This window comes from Fundulus heteroclitus, unplaced genomic scaffold, assembly GCF_011125445.2.
Source record: "Fundulus heteroclitus isolate FHET01 unplaced genomic scaffold, MU-UCD_Fhet_4.1 scaffold_683, whole genome shotgun sequence".
In the NCBI taxonomy this organism is placed as follows: domain Eukaryota; kingdom Metazoa; phylum Chordata; class Actinopteri; order Cyprinodontiformes; family Fundulidae; genus Fundulus; species Fundulus heteroclitus.
Genome location: NW_023397125.1, coordinates 38,881 through 54,180, shown reverse-complemented (window position 1 = coordinate 54,180; position 15,300 = coordinate 38,881). Strand labels below are relative to the sequence as shown.

The following is a 15,300-nucleotide window of genomic DNA, read 5'->3' as shown; positions in this document are numbered from 1 at the left end:
AGCAGTTGAAGTACCAAGCCTAAGCCCTGACTTTGTGAGACATATGTTTCGCAGTTTAAATCACACTCAATCATCCATATTCTATGCAATTCGCCATTGGTGCCTGCAGCGTGTCTGGGGTCAGAACCCTGAACCATTCTTTTATTTCTTGACAGGAGGAGCAGGGTGTGGTAAATCGCATGTCATCAAATGTGTTTACCAGGAGGCAATTAAGCTTTTGCATCAGCTTCCTAGACTTCGTGATGTCGGTGACATGTCTCAACCCACTGTGCTCCTGACCGCTTTCACTGGGACTGCGGCATACAACATTTCAGGCAAAACTTTGCATTCCATCTTGAAGCTCCCCAAAAGCTTGAAGCCACCGTACAAGGGACTTGGAAATGCCCTGGATGAGGTCAGAGCAGTTCTTTCGAATGTGGAAATCTTGATTATTGATGAAATCTCTATGGTCTCTAAAGAACTATTGGCATATGTTCACTGGAGATTTCAGCAGATCAAAGGAAACACAAGGCCATTTGGTGGGATTTGTGTTCTTGCGGTGGGAGACTTTTACCAACTGCCCCCCTTGGGAGCTTCAAAACCTCTTTGTGTCATGGAGGATGGTGTACTTGATCTCTGGAATGAGAATTTCTGCCTGGTAAGTCTTACAGAGATCATGCGACAGAAGGATGACAAACTCTTTGCTGAGCTGCTTAACCGGCTTCGTGTCAAAAGGAAAGCTGATGATCTCAGCAAAGAGGACAGAACTTTGCTGACGCAGTGTGTTGCAGATCCCAAGGATTGTCCGTTGGATGTGTTGCACATTTTTGCAACAAACAAACAGGTGGATGCACACAACGCTGCAGTGGTTGCCTCGTTAGGTACAGCTATTGTTGATGTTTACGCAGAGGAATACAGGAGAGAAACAAAAACAGGAAACATGATTAGTTTGGGCAGATGCGTTAGGGGCAACAGTCGAGATTTGTGCGACCACATCCAAGCTGGATTGGGTATTAGAGTCATGATAACGAAGGAACCTGGATGTAGAGGATGGCCTGGTGAATGGAACCTTTGGAACGATAGCAGACATTGTTACCCACACCAATGACAAAACGATAACTGTGAAACTAATCGGACTGAGACTGGACAATTCCACGGCTGGACGTACCAAAAGAATGCGTGGTAAACCAGACGACTTGGTTTACATTGAGAGATTCGAGGAGCAAAGCAGCGTGAGAGGAGTGGTGCGACGACAGTTTCCACTTAAATTGGCCTTTGGGTGTACAGCACACAAAGTACAAGGGATGACCATGCAATCTGCAGTTGTTTCTTTAAAACGTATGTTTGCACCTGGCATAGCGTATGTGCGATTAAGTCGTACAACTTCTTTGGGAGGGCTTAAAATCATCGATTTTGATGAGAAAAAGATCTACGCTGATGAAAGAATCACAGCGACCATGGATACGATGAGGCGAGCATCGTTCACCAACACCAGCCCCCTCCTGCATTTCCCATCAAGTCCTCAGCACACTACATTGAAAATCATCCACCACAACGTCGAAGGTCTTGTATGTCACTATGACGACATGAAGCACCATCATGAACTGGGATTGGCCGATATTCTCTGACTTACAGAAAGTCATTTGTTTGGATCTTCTTTTCCAGCTTCTTTGAATATGGAGGGTTATTGTTTGTTTGCGCGCAACAGACACAGCTCCTACTCTAGCAGAGCCGACATTGCTTCCAAGGAAGGGGGAGGAGTAGCAACTTACTGCAGGAGCATTCTTCAACCTGAGGAACGCAGATACTTTCACAATGTTACAGATCTTGAGTACAATGTCATTAGATTGAACGCTCCGATATCACTCCTTGTTGCCACGGTTTACAGGCCACCCAGTTATGATCTTGCCAGCTTCTTGAAAAACATTCAGAGCTTCTTGGATGGTCTTGATTGTATTGATATTCAGCCGGTTGTTGTATTGGGAGACTTCAATGAAGATCTTCTCTCTCCAGGAAAAACAGCAATCAAGGACTTGTTTGAAAGCAAAGGATTCACTCAGCTTATCTCATCTCCAACAACAAAAAAAGCACACCCTGATTGATCACATTTACATATCTCGCCCAGAATATTGTGTCCAGTCAGGTGTATTGCAGACATATTACAGTTACCACAACCCGGTATACTGTATTTTGTCTTCTTTGTCTGCTGCTGCCTCTCCTTCACTTTGACATGTAAAATGCAATTGGACAGGATAGTGTTGCTTTGTTCTTGATTTAATAGTTGCAATCACATAGCACAGCTGACTGTTACAACCCTCTTAATATTTTCTAAGTCTAACCATGAGCCTACACTTTTTGCAGAAGAATGACTCCTTTGAATATGTTTTATGGCACAATTTGTTTCCCTTTCTTAGCAGTGCTCCCATTAGACTTTCCTTTGGTGGTGGTGGTTGTTATTATTGATCATGAGCCACTGCTTATACAGAGCTATGCAGACCACCATGTTCCAGAATGGCCATTTTTGGCTACATTTTAAATCTGGGAATGTGTAATTATTTTATTTTTTGTTGCCACCCCGATGCATGCTTCATCCTATTCCCCTGCGTCTGCTTTCCACGCTATGCATGCTTCAACCTCTTGTTGCTGTCTCTGCTACCGCCCTGTGCCTGCTTGGAAATGATGTTGCACTTCAAGTTTACAGCTTTGTATGTCAGGTTTTGGGTGAAATTAACTCCTTTCCCCCCAAGTTTTTCTCTGTTTTGCAAGTTATGCAAGGTGACACACATAAGATTGTGCTTGAAGAACATCAAGATTAACCTGGTAGACCTGGAAGGCAACCCACCATTTGCAGCAAGGTATCCAAATTACACATGGCCAAACCTAACAAATATTTTATTACAATTTTTTTTGTCATCACTCAATCATTCTGCCATTACAACAATCTTATGATTGTGTTTTTAGGTGATATTGGGTACTGAGGTGTGTCAAGAGGTCTGTCTCAATATTCAGAGCTTTTGTGAAGGTATGTACTTAAAATGTATGTAGTTACAATCTGTACAATGCTTATGTTAAATTCTCAAAAGCTTTCTTGTATATTATGGTTTCTTTTAGAATTTGCACTGGACTAAGTATTACCGTGGACTGAAGGAATGACCAGATAGCCCTGTGACTGGCCATAGTGTTCAGTTGGGCTTGTCAACCCACGCTGTATACAAGAAGGTACATTTGTATTCTGTTGAATTCACAAATGTCACTGATAACATAAAAGGCCTTAAGTAAGCTTTTGTATTTTGTTATTTCAATTTCAGCAGTTTAGAAGGAAGACGCCACAGAACTATATATATATATATTTTTTTTTTTCACTTTATAACAAAGGAGCAGTTGCCCAAGAACTTTGAGCTAACCACTGATGCACAAACACATTGATGTCTGCCACATGCTCAAAATGTCCTGATAGCTTTTTGCCGTATTGACATACGAACAGTTTTTATTTCACGAATGTTTTTGATTTTTCTCTTTTCCACTGACTTCCATCATCATGTTGGCTTTTATGTATTATACCTTGTTGCATTACGTTGATTGTTAAGGTTTTATAATTAAGAATGGAAACTCTGTGCTACAGACACACACTAAGATCTACAGTTCTTGCAATCTTTTTGCTTTGTTATGTAGACAACCAGGATCTGATGGGTATCACAGATCCATAAATTACTCAGGATAATTTTTTGATTCAATACGGGGTGTCTTCCCGCTCAGATTGGGCCAGAGCGGGATTCTCTTTGACTTGGCTGCATCAGTTTTTTACCATTTCTTAGACGAGGTGGCGTTTTTCTTGTGGAGGCTCAGCCCACCCTGTGATGCCCCCTACTGATACTCTTGGATTTGTAAGGTTTAAGAGTGATGCATGTCTGTCCATGGGGATGGACACTGGAGGATCAGGTAGGAGGTTTCTTGGGGTGGAGGTACAGTAGACGAATTTGACCTTGGTTACTGAACAGTCTTAGCTTACCTAGTTTAATGTAAATTTAAAATAATGTGTGCATAGCAACCTAAAACAGGCCTAGCTCAAATAGTTGAACCCTAAATTGTAGATAAAATGCTTGGACTGTGGTCTGTTGACTGTGTGTAACCTTTTATATATATATTGTTTAATTCAGATTGGCCATTTGGTTATAAGAGAACATTCCACAGCTGCCCTCATGCAGGACACAGAAAATAATGACATGTGTCATTGGCATCACCTATAAGATGCAGCTGATCTGTTTCTTACAGACAATGCGCATTACACATGATATCATATGTATTTTACTTCACTTTGTTTGATTTCTCTTTATCCTAGAGCATGTTGTAGGTGTAATTTTAACAATTATTGCCTGTTTAAAGTTTGTTCTGTTTTTTCAGTTAATAAATATGTTTGTCAGTATACTGATGTCTGTTTATTTGTATACATGACAATGGTAACTAGTACAAGGTTTAACATGCAAAATGTATAAACATACAAACATGTTAAAGAAAGTTGAGTAAAAGGAAAACATTTAGTCCTAAACAGTGCCACAGCAACAGCAAGAACTAGATTCTTTGTGAGAATTGGCAAGAATCTATTCAATAAATTGGGGAAAGCTTCCCAATGAGAAGACTAAACACAGAGTTGGTGGATAAAGACCACCTACATACCAGGTATGGACTTGTGGAGTACTCTGTGTCAGGACCCTCCAAACCAGAGTCAATGTCAGAAGTGCCTTTTTGGGGCTAAAGACAAAATAACCAAAGCTGTTGACCTGTGATCGACAGTACTCCATTGCAAAAAGTTATATATTACAATATACATGCTAAATTATGGGAAAACCACAAGGAAAGCAACTTAAAAAATCCAAATAAACAACAAATGTAACAAAACAGAAAAAGCAGTGCAAGCGTCTAAGTAAACAAGGAGTTTATTTCACAAGTGCACAATGATAGAAAAAGGCTTCTTTTAAAAATGTTGCCAACTTTGGAACAGTGCTTGTAATGGTTTCATTCTATTCAATTCAATTCAATTTAATTTTATTTATATAGCGCCAAATCATGAAACATGTCATCTCAAGGCACTTTACAAAGTCAAGTTCAATCATATTATACAGATTGGGTCAGATTATACAGATTGGTCAAAAATGTCCTATATAAGGAAACCAGTTGATTGCATCAAAGTCCCGACAAGCAGCATTCACTCCTGGGGAACCGTAGAGCCACAGGAAGAGTCATCTGCATTGTACATGGCTTTGCTGCAATCCCTCATACTGAGCAAGCATGAAGCGACAGTGGGAAGAAAAACCACCCATTAACGGGAAGGAAAAACCTCCGGCAGAACCGGGCTCAGTATGAACGGTCATCTGCCTCGACCGACTGGGGTTACAGAAGACAGAACAGAGACACAACAAGAGAAACAAAAAAGCACAGAAGCACACTTTGTTTTAGTAATCTGTTCTACATTAGATGGTAGTAGCGGGTGAGCCGTCTTCTCTGGATGATGTCACAGTTAACAGAACGCCAAACCAGGTGTACCTACTATGAAGAGAAAAGAGAGAGAACAGAAAGTTAAAGCAGAAATGACAACACATAATGCATAATTGAAGAACAGTAGAACTCAATATAGTGAGAAAATTAGATCCTGATATACTCCAGTAACCTAAGCCTATAGCAGTAAAACTATAAAGGTAGCTGAGAGTAACATGAGTCACTAGTTATAATTTTTGTCAAAAAGAAAAGTTTTAAGCCTAGTCTTAAAAGTAGACAGGGTGTCTGCCTCACGGACCAAAACTGGGAGTTGGTTCCACAGGAGAGGAGCCTGATAGCTAAAGAATCTGCCTCCCATTCTACTTTTAGAGACTCTAGGAACCACCAGCAGACCTGCGGTCTGAGAGCGAAGTGCTCTGTTAGGAACATACGGGGTAATCAGAGCTCTGATATATGATGGAGTTTGATTATTAAGGGCTTTATACGTTAGAAGAAGAATTTTAAATTCTATTCTTGATTTAACAGGAAGCCAATGAAGGGAAGCTAAAATTGGAGAAATATGATCCCTCTTGTTGATTTTCATCAGAACTCTTGCTGCAGCATTTTGGATCAGCTGAAGGCTTTGAACTGCATTTTGTGGACTTCCTGATAGTAAAGAATTACAATAGTCCAGCCTTGAAGTAACAAATGCATGGACCAGTTTTTCAGCATCACTCCTGGACAGAATGTTTCTAATTTTGGCGATATTCCGGAGGTGAAAAAAGGAAACTCTGGAAACCTGTTTAATATGGGATTTAAATGACATGTCTTGGTCAAAAATAACACCAAGATTTTTTACTTTATTACCAGAGGCCAGGTTAATGCCACCCAGATTAAGTGATTGGTTAAGAAGTTTATTTTTTGAGGACTCTGGCCCAAAGATTAAAACTTCGGTCTTATCAGAATTTAGATGCAGGAAATTTAAAGTCATCCAGCTTTTGATGTCATCAAGACATGACTGCAGTCGAAGTAATTGATTGGATTCATCAGGATTTATGGACAAATATAGCTGAGTATCATCAGCATAACAGTGGAAATTAATCCCATGCTGTCTGATAATTTTGCCTATCGGAAGCATATATATATAGTAAAGAGAATTGGTCCAAGGACTGAACCCTGTGGTACTCCACAGGTGACCCTAGAGTTTGAGGAAGATTTATTATTAACATGAACAAATTGGAATCTGTCTGACAGATAAGATTTAAACCAGCCTAATGCTTTCCCCTTAATCCCTACAGTATGTTCAAGTCTTTGTAGGAGAATATTGTGATCAACTGTATCAAACGCAGCACTGAGATCTAACAGGACAAGTATAGACACAAGTCCATTATCTGAGGCCATGAGAATATCATTAGTGACCTTCACCAGAGCTGTTTCAGTGCTATGATGAGCTCTGAAGCCTGACTGAAGCTCCTCAAGTAGGTCATTGCTTTGTAAATGTTCACAAAGTTGATTAGCAACTACTTTCTCAAGAATTTTAGATAAGAAAAGAAGATTAGATATAGGTCTGTAATTTACTAACTCATCTTGATCAAGAGAAGGTTTCTTAAGTAAAGGTTTAATAACAGCTACTTTCAAAACCTGTGGTACATATCCATTTACTAAGGATAGATTAATCATGTCTAAAATAGTGCCACTGATCAAAGGGAATATGTCCTTAAACAACTTGGTTGGGATTGGGTCTAACATACAGGTAGAAGGTTTAGATGAGGCTAAAATTTTAGATAGCTCAGAAAGCTCTACTGCTTCTAAACAGTTCAAACACTGCGCAGATTCTAAAGATTCCTCCAATGCTGCCTCACTTACTGAGGACGAGGTAATCATGTTTGGGAGGATGCCAATTATTTTATTTTTAATGGCATCAATTTTATTTATGAAGAATCCCATAAAATCATTACTACTAAGAGCTAAGGGAATGGATGGATCAACAGAGCTGTGGCTCTGGGTAAGTTTGGCAACTGTACTAAAGAGAAATCTAGGATTATTTTTATTCTCTTCAATTAATGATGAAAAATATGCTGCTCTAACTCTGCGGAGGGTCTTGTTATACAACAATAGTCTATCCCTCCAGATTAAGTAGGATTCCTCTTGGTGTGTAGAGCGCCATTTTCTCTCCAATTTCCTAACATTGTGCTTCAAGGAACGCAGCTCTGAATTAAACCAAGGAGCCAGCTTCCTGTGAATAATCACCTTATTTTTCAAGGGAGCTACATTGTCTAATGCAGAACGCAATGAGGAAGTCACATTGTTAGCAAAGGTATCGATTTGTGAATGGGAAGAAACAGCAATGCTGCCATCTACAGGGCATTTCTGCAATACTGAGGATATTAAAAAGGGGACAGACTCTTTAAGTTTTGATACAGCATTATCCGATAAAAATCTACTATAATGGAACCCTCTTTTGGGGGTGGAGAATTCAGTTAGATTAAACTCAAATGTTATTAAAAAATGATCAGACAGGACAGGGTTGTGAGAGAATACTGTTAATTCTTCACAATCAATGCCATATGTCAGAGCAAGGTCTAAAGTATGGAGCCGAGAGTGCGTCGGTTCATGCACATTTTGAGCAAAACCAATTGAATCTAGGATAGTTTTAAAGGCTACACTAAGGTTATCACATTCAGTGTCAACATGGATGTTAAAATCACCCACTATAATAACCTTATCAGTATTTAACACCAAATCAGATAAGAAATCTGACAACTCATCCAAAAACTGAGTGTAAGGGCCTGGTGGACGATACAAAACAACAAACAGAAGAGGTTTTATTGCTTTGCAGTTTGGATGAGGGAAACTGAGGGTTAAATGTTCAAAAGAACTGTAATTATTAGTTGGCCTGGGACTAATTAATAAATCAGACTGAAAGATAGTTGCCACTCCTCCTCCTCTTCCCACAGATCTGGGAATGTGGAAATTTGAATAACTGGAGGGGGTTGACTCATTTATACTAACGTAGTCCTCTTGTAGCCAGGTTTCTGTGAGACAAAACAAATCAATCTGATTATCAGAAATCAATTCATTAACTAACAAAGTCTTTGGAGGGAGAGACCTTATATTTAATAGACCACATTTTATTGTTTTATTTTTAGGTTCAAGGTGAACCGTATTGATTTTTATTAGGTTTTTATGATTTGTTCCTTTTAGATCAGTTTTTGATCTGTTAAGTTTTGGCCGTGGGAAAGACACCGTCTCAATAGGATAATGGGTGGGTAACAGTACAGAAGCTGCAGAGAGGTGTGTTAAACTACGGCTCTGCTTCCTGGTCTGGACCCTGGGTTGTCAGCATTCAGGAGGACTAATAAATCCGGCCAGATTCCTAGAAAGAAGAGCTGCACCATCCAAAGTAGGATGGATGCCGTCTCTCCGGATCAGACCAGGTTTTCCCCAGAAAGTTCTCCAGTTATCAATGTAGCCCACGTCATTTTCAGGACACCACCTAGACAACCAGCGGTTGAATGATGACATGCGGCTAAACATGTCATCACTGGTCAGATCAGGCAGGGGACCAGAGAAAATTACAGAGTCCGACATAGTTTTAGCAAACTCACAAACCGAAGCAACACCAACTTTGGTGACCTCTGATCGGCGTGACCGGGTGTCATTACCGCCAGCGTGAATAACAATTTTGCGGTATTTACGCTTATCCTTAGCCAGTAGTTTTAGGTAGGATTCTATGTCGCCTGTTCTGGCCCCTGGTAGGCATTTAACTATGGTCCCTGGTTTCTTTAGTGCCACATTTCTCATTATGGAGCTGCCAATAATTAAGGTCGGCTCCTCGGCGAGATTGTCACTCAGAGGGGAAAATTTATTAGAAACGCAGATGGGTTGGTGGTGATCTGGGGTCTGTAATCTAGAGCTATGCTTCCTACGAACTGTCACCCAGCCAGCCTGGTTACCAGGCTGCTCGGGTGCTACTGCTTTAGGTTCGCTACGTGAAGTTACTCTATGCGGCTCCGCGCTAGCAAAAGAGCGGCTATCAGCTGGTTTTTCAACAGCACGGAGCCGGGTCTCCAATTCTGACACCCTCGCCTCCAAAGCTACAAAAACACTACATTTATTACATGTACCATCATCACTAAAGGAGGCAGAGGAATAACTGAACATCTGACACAGAGAGCAGCAGATAGGAGACTTAGTCAGGGACGGAGAAGCCATTATGAGGCTAAGGCTTGGCTAGCGCTAGGCTAACGCTAGGCTAAAGCTAGGCTAACGCCCTATTATCACGCCAAAGAACAAACCGTGTGAAACACGAGGAGTTCCCAAACGTGATTAGCAGTCACAGACAATGTTTTAAAAGTGCTTATGTTTGGAAACAGATGTTACAGCAAAGAGGTTTAAAGATAAAAAGCGAGAGAGCCTGGAACAAAGCTCCGTCGTTCACACAGCAACAACAGGAAGTGACACAATACACCTTACCACAAACAGGAAGTCCGCGAGCCAATCCAATCAACAAACTCAGATGTGTGGAAACAATGCTTACACCTTGTGGGGAGCACAAGGTGTAAGCATTGCATTCTAGGGCCCCACAATTCCTAACAATGCAAGGGAGAACCACCCATGCAGATAAAGACAGCAAACATTGAAAATGGAAACATGAGCTTGTTGTTGCTAAGTATATGGTTGCTACAACTTCCAGAAGGTGTAGGTTTTGTTTGTGTCACATGAACATATTTAAATATTATGTTGAGCACACCTTTTTGTCATATGTTACCCATAAACACATTGAATCTGGTACAGAAATGTCCAGTGCTGAAATGGCTGCAGACTTTCCGGGCTGGGCCCTGTAGTCACCACAGGTGCTGTCCAGTTCTTAATCCAATGAGACTCTGAGTGCTAATGGAGGTAAGGCCCTGTCTTAAGTTTTGACCCGTGGCAAAAGGTTAAATACTAAAATATTGGAAAATCTTGGGGTATTTGTCTTCCACAGTGTCAGCACACTGATTCAATTGGTTTTAGTGTCTTCCCTGTGTTGTTTTCTGATGTTTCTTTAATGACAACAGTTTACATAGAAGACAGACATTTTGCCTTCCTGCACACAAATCTTTTTTCAAACACTTGTATCAAACCTCTGCTTAAGAAGAACCTCTAAAAACATTTGATTTAAAATCCCCAAGCAATAAAAGCCTACAACCAAGGATAATTTTTAAACAACCAAACATATTTGAAATAAGCAGCATCCGATTTGAACAGCTTACAATTTCCTTTCCACCACATACAGAGAGAGACACATTTATAATTCTTACAAGGTCTTAACAGATATACCTTACACCCTACAAAAGCTCAGCCTAACCAACACTCAGAAGCTTTGCCTTTAACGGTTACGCACACCACCAGGCGGGCGCCTTCTTCAACTTCTTCAGAAGTTGAACGATTCTAGTTTACTCTGTTCTTAGTTCTGTAATGTTATATCAGAACTTTATTTCGTCTCTATTCGGAGCTTCACAGAGTCACTCTGTTATCTCCGCATCCATTCAATGTGTGTTGCCTGATCTCGCTCAACCTTTTATGTAGAATTCGAGATTTCTCACTTCTCGGGCCTCTAACCCAGCAAAAAGACGGTTCCCCGTCGAGAACTGCAGTGAGCCGCCACGCTCGAGAAACACCTTTAGATTTCGGAACTCACAGGTCTTCCTCTATTTCTGTTATTTTATGTCAGAACTATTTTTGCCTGGTCTCGTTCTCTTTTCTTTTCTCTCTTTTTTTCCAAAATTCTCAATACATTTCTGAACCACACTTTTTCAGTACTGCTCCAAGGCACTCAAAGCATTAATTTAGCAGATTTAGTTCTACTGAGACTTGGGACACTTAATTTAGACTATTTTTCTAAGCCGAAAATGCAGATTCAGGTTCTGCCTACCTTGTTTTGTTGTGGCCAGCCAGTGTCCCCCGTCCTTTCGATCCAATCTGAAGTCCAATTCTGCCTGTCACCCCGAATCCCAGACCGAGCCCCCAATTGTTGAAGCCGTCTGCTTCCCCGGGTTCGTTAATTCGTTGTGCAGGACTTTAAAATAATAACTCAGCCATGGACGCAGAATTTCAGTTTCACCTTTGCAAAGGGGAGAGATGGTACACCTGCCGATTCCGGGCAACAACTCTCGCTCTCTCTCCCGCTCAGGCTAGTTTTATTAAAGTTAGAACACAGATTATACAAAGTCACACAATGAATGACGCACACATCCTATCGCTATCTTACTCCCTAATAACTATCTTCCCTCATTATTTTCTCCAGCTGCATGTGAACCGGAGTTTCTGTTCTTTCCCCCTGCCTTGGACTGGCCTTGAAAGTTCTCCTGATACTCATACACAGAACCTATTCACATTCTCTTCTTCTGGTAAACAGACAGGCCTCAAAGCAAATATATTGCACAATAAAAGCATGTTATACCTTCATAAATGTGTACTAAAAAATGAATCAAAGTTAATACATTCCACACTTCCCTGTCTTAGTCATCTGCAAACATTAAATGTAAAATAGGTTAACGTGGAGCTAAGTTATGTGTGTATACAGACAGACGTTCAACAAAGTTTTATATGGTAAATAAACAAATGATTAAGTTATTATTGGTCTTATTGTGTCATATTACATAGGACTTAGTTTAAAACAAAGCTAAATATAATGCTGACGGGACGGTAAATTAAATCGTTTATTGTTTTATTTTTGTGTGTATATAGACAGACAGCAAAGTTTTATACGGTAAATAAACAAATCATTAAGTTATTATTGGTCTCTTAAGAAAGTAAAAAAAAAAAAAGCTAAATATGCTGACGGGACGGGAAATTAAAGGTATGCTATGCAACCGGAGTTGATTTTCCAGCGAGGCTCCCCCAGAGGGCGAAAGTAAAAGTGCACTGTCATAAATACGCTCAGCTGTTCTGGTTTCTCCGTCAAGCCAGGCGCGGTTGTTTTGAGCTTAGCAGACAGGTGATTGCAACGAAAAGTCGAAAAAACGGCAGTACAAACAATGACTAATACAGTGAAAGTATGAACATCAGGGTTTCCCGCAGCGCTATCTCGCCAAACTCATGCTACTGCCTCGCCAACATTCCAAAAAAATAAATAAATAAATAATAATAATAATAAAACTCGATATGCTTGCATGTTTATTTGACGTTAACACGCAGTTCTTTGTTGTTGCTTTCGCGCATGCATATAGTGAATGGTAGGGCAAAAACACATGGAGTTCTCACTGTAAAGCAAGACCGACTCTCGCGGTCTTGCACGAGACTTCTGAGCCTGTGGGTGCGGGCCGAGGGCTCTTGCGATTGCAAGTATGGTATTTCCCCCACAGACCACCAGGGCGGCCGAGAAAACCTTTGTTCGACCTGAAATGACTCATTTAATCATCCAAAACGGTATGGAACAAATTAAATAACTGAAAAATGTTGCATAGTATGCCTTTAAATCGTTTGTTTTATTTTTGTGTGTATAGAGACAGACAGCAAAGTTTTATGCAGTAAATAAACAAATCATTAAGTTATTATTGATTGTGTCATATTACGTAGCACTTACAGAGTTTAAAAAAAGCTAAATTTCATGTTGACGGGACGGGACATTAAATCGTTTGTTTTATTTTTTGATGAGTATTAATCAACTTTCCATACCTTTTTCTCGTTCTCTTGTTTTGTTGATGCGGTAGTAAAGATGGCCGCCGTCACGTGACCACTCGTTCGGACTGGTGATTGGTCCTCGCTTGAAACTCGGACCTTGTTCGGATCGCGTTTGAAGTTGGTTCGGACTTGTTCGGACCTTTTGTAATGTGTTAAGACTTCAGAGCCGTCCAGTAACTGGCGGGTACGGCCACCTCGTCCAACTCAAGAATCCTGTGTTACCGTGGTGAAATTTCTCTTTGGCTACTTGGTTCACATTACAGTTCACATTACAGAAAATAAAGGCAAAAAAGCTGATAAACAAACAGGCAATGAACAAGGGTTAAAAAATTTTTTTAAGCGTTCAGGAAAGTCACAGATAACAGATAATGAGGTAGTAGGGTGCTTATTGAACAATGATGATTTGAGGCTTTATACCAGTGGGCATTTAGATATTCAGAGATGATGGTGTGCAAGTAGGCAGTAACAAGTAAGGCGCTAAGGGGCACAAATCACGGAAGATGGTTCACAAGAGCTGCTGGGACAAAACACCATCATTTCTGTTTTCTTGTCATTTAAAGTTAAAAAGTTTAAAGCCATCCACACTTTAATGTCTTCAAGACACAATAGTGGCATGTACTATATCTGACTGTTGTCAGCATAAAATGAAAAGAGATCCCATGTTTTCTGAGTATTGAACCTAGGGTTGCCACTTGTCCCGTTAAATATGGAATTGTCCTTTATTCAACATTTAGATGTTGCGTCCTGTATTGAACCAATACGGGACGGGATTTGTTCCATATTTTTATTAAAGACAAATACACTTGTTCGTTACACACGCCTCAACAATAAATATAACAATAATGAACATAATAAAACACAGGAAGCTCTAAGAACAACCAAACCGTCGCGGCGAGATCTACGCAGGACCCCCTCTCTGTCTGAGTTGTGCGGACAGCATGCGCTGATGTCACGGTTGCCTAGAGACAAACAACATATATCTGCACCGCTCTACACTCCCGCGCCTTTTAAAGATGTCCACTACGCCCGATACTCCACCATGTTCTAAGAAGCGAAAACTTTGCAGAAATATAGACGTGAGTGGAGAGAATGTTTTGATCTGAAAATATGTTGTTTGTTGGGGTATATACATACATACATATTATATATATATATATATATATATATATAACATATATATATATATATATATGTGTGTATATATATATATATATTTATATATATATATATATATAATGTATGTATGTGTATATATATATATACACACACACACACACGCTGGTGGACACCACCCATATATATATGGGTGGCCTCCCTCTGCATTCGTGTGGGGGGACGGGTTCTGACTATTATTTGCGCTTATCCGCCAAACAGCAGTTCGGATTACCCACTCTTTTTGGAGTCCTTGGAAGGGGTACTGGAGAGTGCCTCTCCTGGGGACTCCCTCTTTTTGATGGGGGACTTCAACGCTCACGTGGGAATGACAGTGGGACCTGGAGGGGCGTGGTTGGGAGGAACGGCCCACCTGATCTGAACTCGAGTGGTGTTCTGCTGTTGGACTTCTGTGCTCATCATGGATTGTCCATCACAAACACCATGTTCAAGCATAAGGGTGTCCATATGTGCTCTTGGCACCAGGACACCCTAGGCTGTAGTTCAATGATCGACTTTGTTGTCGTTTCATCTGATCTGCGGCCGCACGTCTTGGACACTGGGGTGAAGAGAGGGGCAGAGCTCTCCACCGACCACTACCTGCTGGTGAGTTGGCTCCGATGGTGGGGGAGGAAGCCGGTCAGACCTGGCAGGCCCAAACGTACTGTTAGGGGTTTGCTGGGAACATCTGGCAGAGTCCCCTGTGAGACGGAGCTTTAACTCCCACCTCCGGGAGAGCTTTGAACACGTCCCTAGGGAGGCAGGGGACATTGAGTCTGAATAGACCATGTTTCGCGCCCCTATTGTTGAGGCGGCTAGTCGGGGCTGTGGCCGCAAGGTTGTTGTACATGTCGCGACGGCAACCCTCAAACATGCTGGTGGACACCAGCGGTGAGGGAAGCCGGCAAGCTGAAGGACTCCTACCGGGCTTTTATGGCCTTTGGGACTCCGGAAGCAGCTGATGTGTACCGGCAGTCGAAGCGGTAGGCGGCTCGGCTGGTCGCCGACGCAAAAACTCGGGCGTGGGAA

At 41.2% G+C, this 15,300-nt stretch overlaps 1 long non-coding RNA gene across 2 annotated transcripts; it reads left to right on the top strand.

Moving 5' to 3' along the window:
• The first annotated feature begins 216 nt into the window (after positions 1-216).
• LOC118561636 lies at positions 217-4,026 on the top strand. Of its 2 annotated transcripts, none has more exons than XR_004930187.1 (4): positions 217-2,834; positions 2,941-3,001; positions 3,091-3,198; positions 3,291-4,026. It is a non-coding gene; the product is annotated as an uncharacterized LOC118561636 (long non-coding RNA). The 2 variants fall into 2 exon arrangements; XR_004930186.1 differs by having other exon boundaries at positions 3,288-4,026.
• The last annotated feature ends 11,274 nt before the right edge of the window (positions 4,027-15,300 follow it).